Raw genomic sequence first — 22,685 nt, 5'->3', positions numbered from 1 at the left:
GATTTGGCCAACAAACTAATATGACCACTCCATGGAAAAGATGATTCTCACGAACATGATGATGTTCTCTGTTTTGCTCTACGAAACCCACAAGCATTACGGGACTCGTCTGAAGTCGGTACAGCCGATCTTCCAACTCCTGTCTGTAGCGTCCGTTGCACACTAATATGACACCTCTATTGAAAGGCGAGATGCCCACAAGTCTCACAAGACTCGTCTGAAGGTAGCCCGGTACCAGTTTTAAAAAATTACGGAAGTACTGTATATATATGGAAATAGTTGAGTGACAATTTTTTGTTTGTTAAATATGGGTCTTTCTTATATCTCCTAGATGTAGGATAGACACTGCTACTAGCAGTATGTGTGTGTAGCCTTGCATTTATACCCCTGGTCCATCTAAAGTCTTCTAATTCCATAGAACCTGCTCCTGTCCTGCATTGGGGAGGGTGCGGTTGTCCATGTGATGACCACAGAGGTGGACTTTGGCAGCATACCGGTTCTGACCGATGTCTCCAGAACATCGCAGCTCTCAAACCAGCCTGCTTTGTGGCACAAATGGTGGGTCAAACTCTCTCTCTTTCTTCCAAGGGTAAACTCTCTCTTCAACCTTTAGCTCTGTTTCCCTGCGTGCTCATTTTCTGTCTACATGCTGCCTCTGATTAATGTCTAACCTAATTGAGTGTGCAATTAATTAGTTAATTTGTTGAATGCTTTGTTAGCTTTCTAGATATCAGGCTGCCAGTGCAATCCAATCCCCAGTAACAGATCATCAGACCTTTATATTTGCTCCATGGCCCTTCTTTAATTACCATGCTCCATCTGTCCTCCTACATTTTCAGTCTTGACCAATAGGCACAAATTAGAAGCATAACAATAACCATTTCATCATCTTCAATTATCTAACTATGCACAATTTTCGCTAAAGATGGGGCTTTGTTTACTATGCCTGAGCCTCCAGTATTTTAGATAGTGTGTACTAACAGAGTAAAAGTGAGTTTATTCTATTAGACATGTACAATGTACATTGTGTTTAAGTGATAATGTCCGAGTAGCCGGTGTTTGGAGGATATATTGGCAAGGGTGCCAATATTAGGGTTAGGGTAACTGTAGCATGGCAAACCATGCCAATATATCCTCCAAACACCGGCTTCGAAGGCATTATCACTTTTATACGGGTTACCAACATATTCAAATAATGATTGACATATTTTCATAAAAAAATGTTATTTTGATTAATTTATTCATACTATTTCATCATTCCACAAGATATATTCCTGACACAAATCTAGGGTTGCTACTCAAGCTGGTTGGTCATTTGTTCTGTATCTATGGACATGACCCAGTCGTTCATACTAAATGTTCCATTGCCATACCGGCTGGCAACGTTCTAATTCCTTGCTTGCTAGTTGGTCAACTACATCTAACTTACATTCACATCAAATGTCAAAAAGAATAGCAACAGTAGCTGCATTTGCATTTGTTTAAGCTGTTTTCTAGTGACGTTTATTTGGATACATCCATAACAATGAGCTAATGAGGCACGATTTCGCCTGGCATAGAAAATGTGCTCTCGTCAGGTCACTGTTGTTCAGAGGAGCTAGCCAACAACACCGCTAACACAATCACTTCAAATACTGAAACTGGAAAGACTGCAAACTAGCTGCTTTGTTTTGTTTTACCTTTTTTCAATTGACATTTCTTTGTATATATACATAAAAATGATGCCAGCTGATTCATGATTTCGGCTGGCTGAGAAATGCTGCCTGCCTCGTTCCGACTCCCGACCCCTACACGTTCATTACTATGGGGCAGCTGGAGATTGAATTTGAATATTGAAACAATGTTGCAAATGTCGGAGAGACAGCCTACAAGGTTTATACAAATCTCTGCTGTTGAAAACTAAATGTTAGTCTAAAAGAAATGGGAGATAATATCTAGATGCTTTTCATAGTGGAGATCAAGTTTATAAATTGCCTGGCTGGGCTGATGAGACAGTGGATTGCATAGTCAGATGGAACAGAGTAAATAGGCATTTTAAAGTCATAGATTTAGCCAGTGGTATCTTGTGGAATAGACACCGGCTGGAATGTGCTTTTAACCAATCAGCATTCGGGATTAGATGCACCCGTTGTATAATATTAATTAATGCACTGTGCATAGTGTTCTTCCCTCTGTTTCTATTTCTGTTTTATGCCTCTCACATTAACAGCGCTGCCTTGAATCCCTTTGGTGCAAAACAACCTAGTGATTGGTACCCTGCTATGCTGGGACCTTGAAGTACTGCAGTCTACAGACAAACGCAAAGACGCACGTACACTCACACACACACACACACACACACACACACACACACACACACACACACACACACACACACACCCACACCCACACCCACACACACCACACACCACACACACACACACACACACACACACACACACACACACACACACACACACACACACACACACACACACACACACACACACACACACACACACACACACACACACACACACACACTGTCTTGTATTGCACTTAAATCTTTAAAGTGCAGTGCTGAGGAAATACTTCTGACACTCTTTTCACCTCTAAGGCTAAAGAGCTGTGCGTTGATAAGGCAGGATTTTTACTAAGCATTTTCAAGCATCAATCGATGGTCATTCTTCTAGAATGACAGAGTCGCTCGAAACTTGATGGCAAAAGAATGTAAAACATTTAAAAACAAAGCATACTTTCAATTTATATTTTACCATTAGTATATTCTTGCCCAATGTTTTGAGCTGCTGCACTCCGGAAGGAGATTAACGGTCGCACTGTTCAGTAAGAATAAGAGCATGTTCCACTCCATCGGCCATCGGGCTGCTGAACAGTTGGACAGTAGGCCACAGAGACTTTCAATATGTGGAGATGTAAATTTGTGACGTGTGTACGAACTTTGCATTTTTCCGTACTGCATGTAATATATTGTGTTGTGTTTGTGCATTTGTATGCTGACGTCACAGAATGAGTTTGCATGTAAAATGGACAATAAAGTACACTGCTCAAAAAAATAAAGGGAACACTAACATAACACATTATAGATCTGAATGAATGAAATATTCTTATTAAATACTTTTCTTTACATAGTTGAATGTGCTGACAACAAAATCACACAAAAATGATCAATGGAAATCAAATTTATCAACCCATGGAGGTCTGGATTTGGAGTCACACTCAAAATTTAAGTGGAAAACCACACTAAAAGCTGATCCAACTTTGATGTAATGTCCTTAAAACATGTCAAAATGAGGCTCAGTAGTGTGTGTGGACTCCACGTGCCTGTATGACCTCCCTACAATGCCTGGGCATGCTCCTGATGAGGTGGCGGATGGTCTCCTGAGGGATCTTCTCCCAGACCTGGACTAAAGCATCCGCCAACTCCTGGACAGTCTGTGGTGCAACGTGGCGTTGGTGGATGGAGCGAGACATGATGTCCCAGATGTGCTCAATTGGATTCAGGTCTGGGGAACGGGCGGGCCAGTCCATAGCATCAATGCCTTCCTCTTGCAGGAACTGCTGACACACTCCAGCCACATGAGGTCTAGCATTGTCTTGCATTAGGAGGAACCCAGGGCCAACCGCACCAGCATATGGTCTCACAAGGGGTCTGAGGATCTCATCTCGGTACCTAATGGCAGTCAGGCTAGCACATGGAGGGTTGTGCGCCCCCAAAGAAATGCCACCCCACACCATGACTGACCCACCGCCAAACCGGTCATGCTGGAGGATGTTGCAGGCAGCAGAACGTTCTCCACGGCGTCTCCAGACTCTGTCACATGTGCTCAGTGTGAACCTGCTTTCATCTGTGAAGAGCACAGGGCGCCAGTGGCGAATTTGCCAATCTTGGTGTTCTCTGGCAAATGCCAAACGTCCTGCACGGTGTTGGGCTGTAAGCACAACTCCCACCTGTGGACGTCGGGCCCTCATACCACCCTCATGGAGTCTGTTTCTGACCGTTTGAGTAGACACATGCACATTTGTGGCCTGCTGGAGGTCATTTTGCAGGGCTCTGGCAGTGCTCCTCCTGCTCCTCCTTGCACAAATGTGGAGGTAGCGGTCCTGCTGCTGGGTTGTTGCCCTCCTACGGCCTCCTCCACGTCTCCTGATGTACTGGCCTGTCTCCTGGTAGCGCCTCCATGCTTTGGACACTACGCTGACAGACACAGCAAACGTTCTTGCCACAGCTCGCATTGATGTGCCATCCTGGATGAGCTGCACTACCTGAGCCACTTGTGTGGGTTGTAGACTCCGTCTCATGCTACAACTAGAGTGAAAGCACCGCCAGCATTCAAAAGTGACCAAAACATCAGCCAGGAAGCATAGGAACTGAGAAGTGGTCTGTGGTCTCCACCTGCAGAACCACTCCTTTATTAGGGGTGTCTTGCTAATTGCCTATAATTTCCACCTGTTGTCTATTCCATTTGCACAACAGCATGTGACATTTATTGTCAATCAGTGTTGCTTCCTAAGTGGACATTTTGATTTCACAGAAGTGTGATTGACTTGGAGTTACATTGTGTTGTTTAAGTGTTCCCTTTATTTTTTTGAGCAGTGTATATTGTATTGTATGATGGCCCTATCAAATCTACTATTTGGGGTCTTAGCTACTAGTTCTACAGTGGTTTTCATTTTAAACCTCCTTGACATGCCATGGTTCAAAGCAATACATTTTATTAAACCTCTGTAATGCAAGTCTGATCTGATTATTGACATTTCAGCTGGCTTGTTCTTCATACCCCTCCATGATCACCTTTGTATCGACCAGCAGCTTAGCTCTCCCCAGAGATGGCACATAAAGCCTGAGAAAGTGATCTATGACTCTCAGATGAATCTCAAAGTCACACACCGCTCACATGGATGGTTACCGTGTGTCTTTTATGTGAGGTGTAGTGGCTGAATGCCTCAATTGCCATTTACTCCCCTTTCTCTGCAAGGCCTCCTGTAATGAGCTGACATCCCACTTTGATCTACAAGTGAGAATGAAGTACACTGTACAGAGTCTATATTAGAATATATGAAATGTGACTACGCATGTTCCTTTGACTAGACATAGAAATCTGCCCTACTTCTGTCTCACAGGGTAGAAGAATATACTTATATCTTCAAGTTAATGTACAGATGAACAAGATACCGATATCCAACAGACTTTGGGGCCTATGATTAATCCCTCTAAAGTATCAGATTATGCATTTATTGAGAGTAAAGAAGTCTGTGTGACTCAGTAACTTCCAGTAGCCATAAAGTTCAGCTAGTGATAATGTTGTTGATGGTGATTAATCAGGAGCTATGATCCATGATCGGTTGGTTCTACATGACTGCTTGTAACATCAAGAGCATCTCCTGTCGCCAGCAGACCATACTCTGTTCAATAAGGTCCCCTCCACACTCGAACACACACTGAAACTCCAATTAAATCCAACTCATTGCATAGCCAATGTCAGTGCAAGGAAGTTGTAAAAAGTGAGTCTTTCTGCCCTTGTAGACTAGAGAGTTTGTTACAGAAGTGTAGTGCCTGTGCCTCTCTGCCATCACCTTTCCCCTATATACACAGAGCTCATTAATGTCTTTGGTTGGTTGTAGTTTTGAAGAAGACATCATGGTTGCAGTCAAATGTGATGATTATGCTTAGTCCATGGAAGCATCCAGGTAGTTGGATGAGCCCTCCAGTGTGGTGGTGAGAAAATAAAGTATTATCAATCAGAGAGCCTACTCCAGTGTCACAGCGCTGGATTCAATCTGAAAATCCCCATTAAAACTTTATGTGCAACAAATCAATCAGGAAGCTGCTGCATGGAAAATTGATTTTAAATCCTCTTTCAGCTAATAGTTAAGATATATTGAGAGCTACTTGTGCTCTTTGGTCTTATCTGCTGATGTGAACAAGGCTGAAGATGTAGTGGTAGAGAAGATGAATGTCTGTTTCCTTTTCAGATTATTTCCTTGTTGAATCTAAATCAATCAGAAATCTAGAGTGGAGTAGTATAGAATGGGGAATTCTTCTGCTTTTTTTCTTTAGATGAAGATTCTGTTTTCAAGCTGAATGAGATTGTACAGTACATCTAATAGGGCGAAAGCAGGCTGAATCCTCTGTATCAATCCTGGTATCTATAGCAACACAGCTTTTGGGCCCTGGATCTGATAAAACCCCAGCCTATCTGTGATTGCTTCAATTAGCAGCTTCACACTCTCTGTAAAACTGATAGACGAGTAGTGAGCTTCCCCACTGCAGCCTTCCTCTGCCTCCACCAGGCTCCCAAAAGGCCCACCGACAATATTAGTAGGGAAGAGACTGGAGGGAGCCCGGACCTGATATCACAACATTATCTCTCATTATTAAACAGTGCTTGGTGTAAGAGACAGATAAGGTTCTGATAAAGGAGTCAAATTGCTTCGTGTGTGGTGCCCTTATTTTATTTCTTGGTTAATCGAAAGCACTCAGACCCTCTGTAAGAATGGCCCAAACACAGAATTTTATAGAACATATGATCTTTATGGGCCCAAACATAAAAGGGTTCACTGCCTGTTGTTACCTTTGGCCAACCTCCTGGATGTTTGACTAACCTGAGAATGTTTATTGAACATCACAGACATACTCTTACAAAGCCCTCAATGAATGTATTATACATTATACAGGTAGATTGAATTTGGTCCCATGTGGCTCAGTTTGAAGAGCTTGGCACTTGCAATGCCAGGGTTGTCGGTTCGATCCACACTGGGAGCCAGTATGAACATGTATGCACTCACTACTAAGACACTCTGGATAAGAGCGTCTGCTAAATTGTATTATGTATTCTGAGTTTTGTCTTACGGTATTATACAGTATGGTTAAACTGGCAGTACTACACCTATTACGTAGTGATTCTATGTCTTTTACTACATGAGATGTAAACAACTATGTAACAGAAGGCCACTGTTTTTTTCCAGGTTCGCAGCAGGTGGCGGGTGGAGCCCAGTGAGGGAGAGGTTCCCAGGGTAAGCTGGAGCTGAGGCTGGTCCCTCACCTAGATGACAATCAATCAAATGCATTTATAAAGCCCTTTTTGCATCAGCAGATGTCACAAAGTGCTATACAGAAACCCGGCCCAAAACAGCAAGCAATGCAGATGTAGAAGCACGGTGGCTAAGAGAAACTCCCTAGAAAAGGCAGGAACCTAGGAAGAAACCTAGAGAGGAACCAGGCTCTGAGGGGTGGCCAGTCTTCTTCTTCTCTTCTGTGCCTGGTGGAGATTTTAAGAGTATATGAGCATTTAAGGCCAGATTGTTCTTCAAGATTTTTAAATGTTAGATAACCAGCAGGGTCAAATAATAACCATAGTGGTTGTAGAGGGTGCACTTCCAGGACAAGCTGTACCTCTCCATCCAGGATAATGAAACACACCATCCTTCTCTCTGCCAATGGCAAGGGCACTACCATTGTCACCAACCGTCCTTTTGTCCCCAGTCTGGACATGGGGGAACATTTCAGGTACAGGCAGGGAGTGTGTACATATGTGCATACTTTACATATTCAATCAAATCAGTCATTCAAATCCCATTCAAATCCACCAGTCATTCAATTATTTCCCTGAAAGCTTGTTTTCTGTCCACTGCTCCCCAGCTCTGGTCCATATCAGTACTGTTTTAGAGTGACCAACTGAGTTCAGCCCTCCCACCAGCTATACTGGAACACAGAGGGGTACCTCCAGAGGCCCCCCCGCCCACCAACACTACCAGGGAGGAAAAGAGTTGCAACTCCCTGGTTCCCCCAGCTGTAGATGGGCCGTTCTTCAGACTGCATCCCATACGCATGGAGCTCGCCACGAGACACACTGCTGACATGTTGCTGGAGAGCTTCTCTGACTCTCCCAAGGTGGGAACATGTGACAATGGTGGCAAACAGTCCTCTGTCAGACATAACTTAGATAGTAAGTTGAGATCTAGAAACATAGAATCATGAGAGCACCAGCTGTTCCGGATGACTGGGTTATCATGCTCTCCATAGCCAATGTGAGCAAGACCTTTTAAACAGGTTAACATTCACAAGGCTTCGGGCCAGGCGGATTAACAGGATGTGTACTTAGAGCATGCGCGGACCAACTGGCAAGCGTTTTCACTGACATTTCAAACTCTTCCTGACAAAGTCTCTAATACCTACATGTTTCAAGCAGACCAACATAGTCCCTGTGCCCAAGAAAGCAAAGGTAACCTGCCTAAATGACTACGCCCCATAACACACTTCGAAAGGCTGGTTATGGCTCACATCAACACCATCACCCCGGAAATTCTAGACCCATTCCAATTCGCATACCGTTCCAACAGATCCACAGATGACGCAATCTCAATTGCACTTAATACTGCCCTTTCCCACCTGGACAAAAGGAACACCTATGTGAGAATGCTTTTCATTGACTATAGCTCAGTGTTCAACAGTGTTCAACAGCATAGTACCCACAAAGCTCATCAATAAGCTCAGTACCATGGGACTAAACACTTCCCTCTGCAACTGGATCCTGAACTGAGCTGATCGAGAGTTTCAAGTTACAAACTATCATGGTCAAAACACACCAAGAAAATTGTGAAGAGGGCACGACAATGCCTTTTCCCCCTCAGGAGACTGAAAAGATTCGGCATGAGTCCCCAGATCCTCAAAAAGTTCTACAGCTGCAACATTGAGAGCATCCTGACCGGTTGCATCACGACCTGGTATTACAACTGCTCGGCATCCGACCGTAAGGCACTACAGAGGGTAGTGCGAACAGCCCAGTACATCACTGGGGCCAAGCTTCCTGCCATCCAGGACCTATATACTAGACGGTGTCAGAGGAAGGCCCCCCAAAAAACGGTCAAAGACTCGAGTCATAGACTGTTCTCTCTGCTAACGCATGGCAAGTGGTATCGGAGAGCAAGGTCTAGGTCTAAAAGGCTCCTCAACAGCTTCTACCCCCAAGCCATACAACTGCTGAACAATTAATCAAATGGCAACCCGGACTATTTGCATTGACACCCCCACCCCTTTGTTTTTACACATGCTGCTACTCGCTGTTTATTATTAATGCATAGTCACTTTACCCCTACCAACATGTAGAAATTACCTTGACTAATCTGTACCCCCGCACATTGACTCGGTAACAGTACCCACAGTCTATACAAAATGTAGCCTCATTATTGTTATTTTATTGTTACTTCTTCATTTATTTTTTATTTTAGTAGATATTTTCTTAACTCTATTTTCTTAAAACGGAATTGTTGGTTAAGGGCTTGTAAGTAAGCATTTCAAGGTCTACACATGTTGTATTCGGTGCATGTGCCAAATAATATTTGATTTGATAGACTCCCTCAAGCAACAGATATGGCTGCCTTTACACAGCCAGACCAATTCTGATATTTTTTCAACGTATTGGTCTTCTGACCAATCACATCTTTTCAGATATTTTTCGAGCTGATCTGATTGGTTAGAAGATCAAATAGTGAAAAAAAGATCAGAATTGTGTTGCCTGTGTTAACAGTCTTTGTTCGTCAATGACAGTCTGTGCATTTTGGATAAGTTATTATGTGTTACGAGGGAAAAAATGTCAACACCGACTGCATTGGTCTTCGTCAGCACCCACAGTTGTTGGACTTTGAATAAATTATTCAATTTCATTCGCAAAACGAATCGTGTATGTTTCACCTCATTGGACTAACTTTATGGATTCGTTTTTATGTTCAGCCAAACCAGTTCATTTTAGTGTACCATTACCAGTGTTTAATAATAGTATTCACAGCTGGTTATTGATATTCGCTAACATTTGGACAAACATGTGAATTACAGTAAGTGCACTCTTAGCTAGCATTTCAGATAATGACACAGGGGGCTCAAGGTTGAATACTACAGAGATAAAGGTGTTTAAAGCCCCCTTCATCTGACCATAGTCACACTGCACAGGACTGGGTATTGACTTCCTCTCTGGGGTATTACTGGGATGCATTTCTCCTTGAGTCCTTATTGATTGAATGGTGAACAGGAGAAGGAAAGAAGCGAGAACCAGAGGTAAGCCCATGACACTGCAGCCTCTGCTGATCCCCTATATCTTTAGATGGCAATTGTAGGATTGTATTTCAGGAAATCCCAAGCAAAGCAGAGCATGGCTGTATCTCAGAAAAGCTTTGGCAGGGCAGGACAGGGCTGTATTTCTGTTGAGTAGTTATAGGAAACTGTCACATTTATACCTACACAAGGTCAAAATCTGAGCTTCAGTGCAGAATTGCATATAACGGTATAAATGTTGTCTTGAGCTAACTGAATGTGTGTACTGAATACCTGTGTTTCTATCCCAGGTGGTGTTGAGAGAGGCTGGTGTGTCACGCCATGCTAGGTCACCAGAGTGTGAAAGAGCTCATCACCTGTCTTGGACATCTCCTCCCAGCAGCTCAGCTTCTTAGTGGAGAAGGTACAGTATGCAACACCAATCACCAATCACCCACAGCCTAAAACTTACCGCCTCTCTGCTCACACCTTACATAACAGAAACAAGCATCGGTGCAAGTTCATGGAAGCCTTTCTGCATGGAAATCATCTCATAAGTTTCTACAATCATGGTGCAGCAATCCATGCCCAATGACACACATTTCATAGTGCTTGAAGAATTAGACCTCACATCAGTCATTTGTTCATTGAAGGCATTCATTGTGCAGCAGATCAGTGGCTGGGTTGAGACATTGTGTTTTTTCGGTGTTCTACAGCTCCAGTGTCAGAAGTGCTTTGCATGCTCTGTGAAGCTGGATCTCAGTGATTATCTCCTACCTCCTAAGCAAATTACACTGTACACTTCTGCACCAGTTTGTTCCTGATTTATGATGTGGAGATGGCAATGGTTCTGGCAGAGCACAAAAGCTTTGCCCCAGATTCTAGTAACCAATAATCAGTGTTGATTTTAACATGTAAATCTTGCTGGGGCAAACAAAAAAATGTGGGATGCATGTGTAACAGTTTAGCTTCCGTCCCTCTCCTCGCCCCTACCTGGGCTCAAACCAGGGACCCTCTGCACACAACAACAACTGCCTCCCACAAAGCATCGCTACCCATCGCTTCACAAAAGCCGCAGCCCTTGCAGAGCAAGGGGAACAACTACTTCAAGGCCTCAGAGCGAGTGACGTCACCGATTGAAATGCTATTAGCGCAAACCCCGCTAACCATATCACATCGGTTACACATGCCAGCAAGCCACTACAAACAACACTAAACAATACATTATTTGCACTTTAACGGTGACAAACGGTGTCTACAAACTGTTAGCGCCTACATAAATCAAATCGTATTAGTCACATGCACCGAATACAACAGTGAAATGCTTACTTACAAGCCCCTAACCAACAATGCAGTTATATATATATATATATATATATATAGATACACACACAGATAGGAATAAGAAATAAAAGTAACAAGTAATTAAAGAGCAGCAGTAAAATAACAATTTCGAGACTATATACAGGGCGGTACCGGTATAGAGTCAATGTGCGGCGTCACCGGTTAGATTGATTGAGGTAATATGTACATGTAGGTAGAGTTATTACAGTGACTATGCATAGATGATAACAACAGAGAGCAGCAGCGGTGTAAAAAGGAGGTGGGGGGCAATGCAAGTAGACTGGGTAGCCATTTGATTAGATATTCAGTAGTCTTATGGGTTGGGGTAGAAGCTGTTTAGAAGCCTCTTGGACCTAGACTTGGCGCTCCGGTATTGCTTGCCGTTTGGTAGCAGAGAGAACAGTCTATGACTAGGGCGGCTGGAGTCTTTGACAATTTTTAGGGCTATCCTCTTACACTGCCTGGTAAATCTGTCCCAACAGCAGAGTCCCAACACCTTACCACTGCTACACCTGGCTATCAGCGGAGCCTTGTCTGGCAGCGAAACAGTTCATTCAGCCTCATTTACTGCCTTTAAAAAAAAACATAGCTGATATGGCTGACTTGCTAAAAACAAATGTGGTTTCTACTGACAGTTGAGATGTACAAACTATGGCATAAGGGAACGACAAGCAGATAAGAGGCAATCTGTAATTTCGATGAAGACATTAATGAGCGAGCTGGGACGGACGGAGTCAATAGAACTATTTGTTCAGCACTTTTGAAATGTACAGCGACAGAATTCAGAACATGTGCCGTTCTTACAGTGTTCTCCCCGTACAAGTTAGAACCGTAGGATAAATAAATGGGGCATCTAAACAGCCAATGAAAGCTCTTACAATATTCGATGATTGCATTTCTCTAAAACAGGTTATAGGCTATTTGTGCACCACCAAGTTAAAACAGTAGGTGGGTCTTTGTGTGCCAAAAAAAGTATGTCATATAACATTATTTGACACGGTAAATAAGCTTTGAATTTGACACGTCAAATAACACAATTCTATGAATTTGCACGTCCAAGCCAAGCACCACCATTACTATCAGTAGCACTGTCAAAGCTGTACCAAAAAGTAGCCAAACAAGCACTCACCGGACCACGAACGATGTGTTTACAATACAAATTATTAGGGTGAGGCACATGGGCTACTAACAGCTTACTTCACAACATACACTTAGTATTACTTTCTTAGCTACGGTATAGATTTCTCCCTTGTGTATTACATCATTTATGCTGCAGCATACAATACATTTTTGGACTCACCTTGTGAAGGTGGCGCAGTAGTCCTTTGGTGAAAACACATTGAAAAGCAGGCTAACTTTCGAGGTTTCTTTGCAATGCTTGCAAGCTAGTCACTGATTCCTTCCAAGTGACTCATTGTTGAATTTGCGATTTCCAACTTGTTGTGTAATCTTTATGTACAACGGCCAATGAGCACCGATATGTTTAATCTATCATTTCTCTTCATATGACAATGATTAAAAAGGATTTGCCAGTAGATTGTCGACAACTGATGATGACTGCTTGCTAAGACTTTGAAAGTAAGATATTGACATGATCAGTCCAATCAAAGCTACTGTACAGTAGATATAACGTGATTTGATGTCATTCTATCTGTGGCCAATGACCTTAAGCCTTCTTGGATCGGCACTTCTAATATAACTATGGCAGAACCCAAGGGGCTAACGTTTTCGAGCTCTAAACTCAGAAATAGGGACAACGTACTGTCCCATGAGTGACAAAACTGAGCCAATCAGGCACAACGTTCTGTATTTTCTGCTGGCTAGCCCCACCACCACAGAAAGCACTGAGCTAGGCTGAAACACCTGCATTTTGGAGCTGCCTTACTCAAGAAAGCAAAAAAGAGACCATGTTTGTATGCGGCTTTATTAACTCAATGACATTTACATTTTTTACATTGTGACACGTATTAATGCCAAAATAAAAGTGTGGTGCTCAAAACAGGTGGTGCTCTGCCCTACCTGCCCTGAATGATGGGTCGCCACTGACAATAATACATATATGCATGAGCCCAGTGGACAGGAGAGGAAGCTGTTGACTAGAGGGGTTCTGGCTCAAGTCCAAAATTTTAAGTTGACATAATTATGGAATTGTTTTAAGATGGTCATTCTATGGATCATTTAGCTATTTGATTTGGAACTTTAGGACCCTTTGAGGTATAAAAAAATGTAATTTCGGCTTTACTACTATAGCCCAGAGAAATGCATTGAATAACATAAATGGCAGAAATACAGTCACAAAAGAAAGGTTTTGAAGTGTTTTTCCTGTAAAAAAAAAAAACTAACTTCATACTTCCATTCATTTATTTTTGCCGGTACTGGTTACCTTCAGACGAGTACCGTGACACTTGTGGAAGCTATAAAGCAACACCATAATGTTCATGGGAATCTCCCCTTTCCATGGAGTGGTCACATTAGTTCGTAGACCAAACGGTTCGGACGCTACAAACAGAAGTTGGCACATCGATGGTACGGACTTGGTATCGACGGCCGTCGATGGTACTGACGGCCGTCGTGAGAGTGTCCCTTTTCCATACAGTGGTCATAGTAGTTTGCAGGTAAAACCGTTCGGACACTACAGACGTTTTCGTGAGAAGACAGGCTTTCGGGACGTCTCCTGGTCTGACAAACATCGCTCTAGTTTTGTCACCTTTCACCGTAGATGTGGAAGTGTGACATTGGCGGATGCGGTGGAATAAAAAAAACGGATATTTCTAGCTTTAACCTGAATACACATTATGCCTATTGTTACGAAACCTTGGGTAATTTATTTAAGGATTTTGTGGGGATAGCAAAAAGCACTCTCTATCTCATATCATCAGAATGATTTAATTCTGAATGAGAGGAAGAATGAGGAGTCACCACTATCATCATAATGATTTTCTGTCCCTCCTATTTCACTTTAATTATCACAAGCACAAACTCTAGCTCAATGTTTGTATTATCGCCCCTTTCATGCTGAACCTGTGCATATTTTTTTTTTTACACACATCTCATATCTCCTGGCAGCTGCTTTCAGGTCCTGTTGCTGATCAGCCTTTTAGAACTGAAAATTATAATTTCTCAGTGGCATTCTTTTATCTGACTCTGTCCCATTCATCTATGTGTTGACAGTCTTGCCTCTTGATTTACAGGCTGCTTGTGCAGAGGAGCTCTCCGGGATAAAGCAATTAGAGAGAGGGAAAGGGGATGGGGAGAGGGAAAGGGGAGAGGGAGGGAGAGAGGAAGGGGTAAGGAAAGACAGCAAGAAAGAAAGGGATAAAAAATGCAGTAGAGTTGAGAAGAGGGAGAGAGGCTGAGAATGAATTGCCCATCTATAAGGCCTGCTGTAAATTGTGCTGCCCACACAAGAGAGGGATAGATGGAGATTATAGATTGGGTCTTTTTTGCTTTGCTTAACCTTTAAGAAGTTATTAATGACGACAAGGCAGCTTTTATATGGGCATTATAATCAATTGACATGCTCCCAGCCTCTAGAGTTTACAGTATTGAATACCTGTAGTTACTCTAACTTACTTCATCTTCACAATCAGTCTTGCCTTTTCAAATGTGTTGATGTATGAATCTAACACAAACTGCCTATCCTCGAACAACTAGTATTTGTACAATACATTACAGGGATAATAGCCTCGGTTCAGACTTAATATAATCTAACTATGTAACATTTGTAGGTGACTATTCATGCTTAGTATTGAGTTGCGGGTACCATATCCCTATGTCTGTGTGTCTGTAGACCCGGGTGCTGACTGTAGGAGTGCAGACAGAGCTGTGGGTGCTCTTTGACCCCTCGTACCACCAGGTGAGTGGCCAAGGAAGTTCTGGAAGTGCGCTCTGCAGACCATCCTTAGCAGTGGGCCTGAAGAGAGAGGTCCACTTCCCCACCCTCCACTTCTCCACTTCTAAAACATACGAATTAAGCAGAGAATATCCCTAACCTTTACGTGTGTGTGCTCCTAAACCTTTCCTCACCTTCCCTGTATTGGGTGGCTTATTGTTATAAATGTTGTGGATATTGTTTATTATGGTTCCACGGTTTATTTGAGATTCTATTGAGGCACACAGGAGGGCTCCAGTTTTCATGTAGTTCCAGAAGGGGACAGATGGTGTAGAAGCAGCTGGTATAGCCGAGGAATGGAACTTCTCCTTATTAAGACTGCATTTAGTCAAGCTGTTCATTTCGCCCTCAATTGAAAAAATGCCGAGCATCAGACTGCTCATCAAACTGCTTTCCTTTCTCCTAAGAGGCTGATAACAAATTCCACTCCTGTTAACTGTGGGTGTAAGAATTTCTAATGAGGAGTGTTTAATTAGGGATAGGCGTCCCGACAGCGGGACACCTGTCGACAACATCCGGTGAAATTGGAGGGCGCGCAATTCAAATAAATAATCGGAATAGTAAACATTTATGAACATACAAGTATATTATTAACAAAAAGAAGCTTAAATTCTTGTTAATCAAACTGCATTGTCCTATTTACAATAGGCTTTACAGCGAAAGCATACCATATTTTTCAACCAGCACAGGCTTCATAAAATCACAAATAACGATTAAATTAATCACTTACTTTTGAAAATCTTCCTCTGTTTCCAATCCCAAGGGTCCCAGCTACAACAGGAATGGTCGTTTTGTTAGATAAAATCCTTCTTTATATCCCAAAAAGTCTGTTAAGTTGGCGCCATCGATTTCAGTAATCCACTCATTCAACATGCATTTAGCTACCGCTAAACTTTGTTCAAACAAGTCAAACTACATTTATATTTAATCCTCAGGTACCCTAAAATGTAAATAAACTATAATATTTCATACAGAAAGTACTATGTTCAATAGAAAAGTTAAATTAGCAGGCGCACGTCCTATTTGTCGCATAAGAACAAACTGATGTTCCACTGAGACTCTTTGTACCGAAACTCCAAATTCTTCCTAGTTTTGGAAGAAACAAGCCTGAAACCTTGAACAGAGACTGTTGATATCTAGTGGAAGCAATAGGAATTGCAATCTGAGTGCTAGAATTGCATAGGGCCCATAGCTTTCTTTAAATATAAGCCTGAGACATCAGTTGGTTTCTGTAGATTTTAGTCTACCATAAATATTGTGTTATAGTCTCATACATTATTTTAACATTTCTACAAACTTCAAAGTGTTTTCTATCCAATGGTACCAATTATATGCATATCCTGACTTCTGGGCCTGAGTAACAGGTAGTTTACTTTGGGCATGTCAGTCAGGTGGAAATTCAGGAAAATAGACCCTAGCCCTAAGAATTAAAGATGAACTAAACAGGACACATACACTGGGTGTACAAAACAATCGACACACCTCCCTAATATTGAGTCGCACCTCCGTAGCCCTCAAAACAGCCTCAATTTGTCACGGCATGGACTCTACAAGGAGTCGAAAGTGTTCCACAGGGATGCTGGCCCATGTGGACTCCAATGCTTCCCACAGTTGTTTCAAGTTGGCTGGATGTCTTTGAGCATGAAAAATCCAGCAGCGTTGCAGTTCTTGACACATTCAAACCGGTGCGCCTGGCACCTACTAACCTACCCTCAAAGGCACATAAATATTTTGTCTTGCCTATTCACCCTCTGAATGGCACACATACACAATCCATGTGTCAATTGTCTCAAGGTTTAAAAATCCTTCTTTATCCCTAATCTACACGGATTGAAGTGGATTTAACAAGTGACATCAATAAGGGATCATAGCTTTCACCTGTATTCACCTGTTCAGTCTATGTCATGGAAAGAGCAGGTGTTCCTAATGTTTTGTACACTCAGTGTATGTGTGTAAGCACGCACTGTACTGTACTGGAGTGCCCACATCTGGGATTATGGATTTAAAGTTTTCTGAAGTGGCAAAAGCAAGATGATTGCACCGCTAAGAAAGCCAAATCCAGCAATTACCGAAGGAAACACCCAGGAAGAAATATCTGAGACACTTCAAGAAAAAGTGCACACATATACACTAGTTGACTTACCATTAGGCAGAAGAGGCCAATGCCTCAGGCCTCACATCATCAAAGGGCCTCAGGAGCTGGTGAAATTATAATCATTTATCCGCTTGAGGCCCCCACATGCTCCACTCAAGACATACTAAGTAAATAAAATAAAAACATCCCCATAAAAATCCATCTAGAGATATGTTTGGTTTTTGCACAGGCTGTTTCTCAATCCACAGCACCTGCGGTGGACGGTGGCCGAGCAACAGAGGTTTTTGTCAGACCAGCAGACATCCTGAAAATCAGTCTTGGTAGCGGGCTGAAAAATTAATGGAAGTGAATATAAATAGAAGGTATACGGGTAATTCCTATATCTCTCAGATTTAGGACAGACACTTCAAAACATACTCACTTTTGAGTAAATGTTTGACGAGCTGTTTTCCATGTATGAATCTGTTATGCAAATCAAATCAAATTTTATTGGTCACATACACATGGTTAGTAGATTTTAATGAGAGTGTAGCGAAATGCTTGTGCTTCTAGTTCTGACTGTTCAGTAATAACAAGTGATCGAACAATTTCACAACCCTCTTATACACACACACAAGTGTAAAGGAATGAATATGGCATAGGTAAGATGCAGTAGATGGTATCGAGTACAATACAGTGGGGCAAAAAAGTATTTAGTCAGCCACCAATTGTGCAAGTTCTCCTACTTAAAAAGATGAGAGAGGCCTGTAATTTTCACTTCAACTATGACAGACAAATTGAGAAAAAAAATCCAGAAAATCACATTGTAGGATTTTTTATGAATTTATTTGCAAATTATGGTGGAAAATAAGTATTTGGTCACCTACAAACAAGCAAGATTTCTGGCTCTCACAAACCTGTAACTTCTTCTTTAAGAGGCTCCTCTGTCCTCCACTCGTTACCTATATTAATGGCACCTGTTTGAACTTGTTATCAGTATAAAAGACACCTGTCCACAACCTCAAACAGTCACACTCCAAACTCCACTATGGGCAAGACCAAAGACCAAAGACCAAAGACCAGAAACAGAATTGTAGACCTGCACCAGGCTGGGAAGACTGAATCTGCAATAGGTAAGCAGCTTGGTTTGAGGACATCAACTGTGGGAGCAATTATTAGGAAATGGAAGACACAAGACCACTGATAAACTCCCTCGATCTGGGGCTCCACGCAAGATCTCACCCCGTGGGGCCAAAATGATCACAAGAATGATCACAAGAGCAAAAATCCCAGAACCACACGGGGGGACCTAGTGAATGACCTGCAGAGAGCTGGGACCAAAGTAACAAAGCCTACCATCAGTAACACACTCCGCCGCCAGGGACTCAAATCCTGCAGTGCCAGACGTGTCCCCCTGCTTAAGCCAGTACATGTCCAGGCCCGTCTGAAGTTTGCTAGAGAGCATTTGGATGATCCAGAAGAAGATTGGGAGAATGTCATATGGTCAGATGAAACCAAAATACAACTTTTTGGTAAAAACTCAACTCGTCGTGTTTGGAGGACAAAGAATGCTGAGTTGCATCCAAAGAGCACCATACCTACTGTGAAGCATGGGGGTGGAAACATCATGCTTTGGGGCTGTTTTTCTGCAAAGGGACCAGGACGACTGATCTGTGTAAAGGAAAGAATGAATGGGGCCATGTATCGTGAGATTTTGAGTGAAAACCTCCTTCCATCAGCAAGGACATTGAAGATGAAACGTGGCTGGGTCTTTCAGCATGACAATGATCCCAAACACACCGCCCGGGCAACAAAGGAGTGGCTTTGTAAGAAGCCTTTCAAGGTCCTGGAGTGGCCTAGCCAGGCTCCAGATCTCAACCCCATGGAACATCTTTGGAGGGAGTTGAAAGTCTGTGTTGCCCAGCAACAGCCCCAAAACATCACTGCTCTAGAGGAGATCTGCATGGAGGAATGGGCCAAAATACAAGCAACAGTGTGTGAAAACCTTGTGAAGACTTACAGAAAACGTTTGACCTCTGTCATTGCCAACAAAGGGTATATAACAAAGTATTGAGATAAACTTTTGTTATTGACCAAATACTTATTTTCCACCATAATTTGCAAATAACTTAAAAATCCTACAATGTGTTTTTCTGGATTTTTTTTCTCATTTTGTCTGTGGGAGAACTTGCATAATTGGTGGCTGACTAAATCGTTTTTTTGCCCTACTGTACATATGAGATGAGTAATGTAGTGTATGTAAACATGGTATAAAGTGGTATTGTTTAAAGTGATTAGTGATACATTTATTCCATCCAATTTTTTATTATTAAAGTGGCAAGAGATTTGAGTCAGTACGTTGGCAGCAGCCACACAATGTTAGTGATGGCTGTTTATCAGTCTGATGTCCTTGAGATAGACTCTCGGTCCCAGCTTTGATGCACCTGTACTGACCTTGCCTTCTGGTCAGGCTCCGTAGACGGGCACATCGCTCCTGAGTATACTACTCGCCAATGTCCAGTCTCTTGACAACAAGGTAGACAAAATTTGAACGAAAACATGGGATACGTTAGAGTCGGTTCAGCCTCCCGGTTTCTTCACGCATCGCGCCGACAGAAACAAACATCTCTCTGGTAAGAAGAAGGGCGGGGGAGTATGCCTTATGATTTACGAGTCGTGGTGTGATCATAACAACATACAGGAAGTCAAGTCCTTTTGTTCACCTGACCAAGAATTCCTTACAATCAAATGCCAACCGCATTATCTACCAAGAGAATTCTCTTCGATCATAATCACAGCCATGTATATCCCCCCCAAGCAGACACCTCGACGGCCCTGAAAGAACTTCATTAGACTCTATGTAAACTGGAAACCACATATCATGAGCCTGCATTTATTGTAGCTGGGGATTTTAACAAGGCTTATCTGAAAACAAGGCTCCGTAAATTTTATCCGCTTATCGAATGCGCGACCTGGGCTGGCAAAATTCTGGATCATTGCTACTCTTAACTTCCGCGACGCATACAAAGCTCTCCCTTGCCCTCCTTTCAGCAAATCTGACCATGACTCCATTTTGTTGCTCCCAGCCTATAGACAGAAACTAAAACAGGAAAGACCCGTGCTCGGGTCTGTTCAATGCTGGTCCGACCAATCTGACTCCACGCTTCAAGATTGCTTCAATCACGTGGACTGGGATATGTTCCGGATAGCCACAGATAACAACATTGATGTATACACTGATTCGGTGAGCGAGTTTGTTAGCAAGTACATCGGTGATGTTGTACCCACCGTGACTATTAAAACCTTCCTCAACCAGAAACCGTCGATTGATGTCAGCATTCGCGCAAAACTGAAAGCGCGAACCACTGCTTTTAATCATGGCAAGGCGACCGGAAACATGATCGAATACAAACAGTGTAGCTATTCCCTCCACAAGGCAATCAAACAAGCTAAGCGTTTGTATAGAGACAAAGTAGAGTCGCAATTCAACGGCTCAGACACGAGACGTATGTAGCACTCACTTCCGTCATCATGAAGTGCTTTGAGAGACTAGTCAAGGACCATATCACCTCCACCCTCCCCAACACCCTAGACCCACTCCAATTTGCTTGCCGCCCCAATAGGTCCACAGACGACACAACTGCAATCACACTGCACCTAGCCCTAACCCATCTGGACAAGAGTAATACCTATGTAAGAATGCTGTTCATCGATTACAGCTCAGAATTTAACACCATAGTACCCTCCAAACTCGTCATTAAGCTGGAGACCCTGGGTTTCGACCCCGCCCTGTGCAACTGGGTCCTGGACTTTGACGGGCCACCCCCAGAAACGCAACGCGTTTCTATGGGCTAATAGCAGTAAGGCCAAATTCAATGTTTCAAAAAATATATATATTCTACCTACAGGGTTCCTAAAATAAAAAATAAAATAGCTAAATGATCCTTGGTATGGCCATCTTAAAACAATTCCATATGTTAGCTTAGTAGAAACCCAGCCCCGGGCCCTTAGACTCGAAGGGGAATCAATACATATTTCTATAAAAAGACAGGTGCTGCTGATAATATTGCCATTATCGTCGAGGCAGAGGACATGTATATGTACCCCATGTATCTGATGCTGACTGGCCAGAAAGATTGTGGCATGGGCTACATAAACTGTAGAAAGACAGAGGGGCGCTGTTTAGCTCGCTATGATGCTTTTTCTAGTGACATTGTTTCACCCACTTGCAAATTGACGGAAAGTTGGCGGGTGCACGGCGCACTGTTCGGCACTGTTATTTTGGATGAACGTGCAAACACAACCTACTTTTTGAAGTGATTTGTTTGACAATCAGATGAAAACTTCATGACATGTCTTTACTATAAATCCCATAAAAAATGTTGAATGGGGGTCTCAAACTAGCCTCTGCCTGGGCCTCCAAAGCACAAAGTCCACCCCGGCACATATATTGCTTTTTTCATCCATAGTTAGTTCAACCTTGGCAGCCGTTCCTTGGATCCAGCTTGAGAACACAAAGTAAACCAGTCCAAAAGCCTGTCTCTGGCTGTGACTACTTACCACCACGCTCCCTTAATCTCCTCACACCAGTCAAGAAAGGATCCAATCTGCTACACTAGAACTATTTGGCTACCATTTCAAGCTTATTTTGAGGAAATATGAACCCCAAGCAGCTCTACAATATACCATGGCCTTCAGCAGATATCAGTTCATCGCGCACCAAGATCTATAGACTCCTGTCACATTGATTAATGATCGGAGGCGTAGGAATACGTAATAGGGGGGTTTATTTACTCCATCCAAAAATACAACATGTCATTAAAAAGCCCAAAACAAACACGTATATAAAATACACAGGGATGTAACCCAAACAAAAGAGCAAGGTTTAAACCTCTATTAATTACACGGGACGAGACCTGTAATAACACTACACGGGACGAGACCCATAATAACACTACACGGGACGAGACCCATAATAACACTACACGGGACGAGACCAGTAATAACACTACACGGGACGAGACCCATAATAACACTACACGGGACGAGACCAGTAATAACACTACACGGGACGGGAGACCAGTAATAACACTACACGGGACGAGACCCATAATAACACTACACGGGACGAGACCCGTAATAACACTACACGGGACGAGACCCGTAATAACACTACACGGGACGAGACCAGTAATAACACTACACGGGACGAGACCGAAATAGTGCACAATACACGCAACACGAAAGCCGAAACAACAAAGCACAGGTACTCACAAGCCCAACAGACAAGGGAACAATAACCGACCAGGCCAATGGGGAACAGAGGGCACATGATAGCAGAAATCATG

The 22,685-nt window shown here is 42.8% G+C and overlaps 1 pseudogene; it reads left to right on the top strand.

Moving 5' to 3' along the window:
* LOC112219233 overlaps nucleotides 1–22,685 on the top strand; it is a 62,004-nt pseudogene that overhangs the window by 21,958 nt on the left and 17,361 nt on the right.

This window comes from Oncorhynchus tshawytscha, linkage group LG19 (assembly GCF_018296145.1).
Source record: "Oncorhynchus tshawytscha isolate Ot180627B linkage group LG19, Otsh_v2.0, whole genome shotgun sequence".
Lineage (NCBI taxonomy): Eukaryota > Metazoa > Chordata > Actinopteri > Salmoniformes > Salmonidae > Oncorhynchus > Oncorhynchus tshawytscha.
Note: the sequence above shows the minus strand (reverse complement) of the source record. Positions and strands in the feature narration are given on the sequence as shown.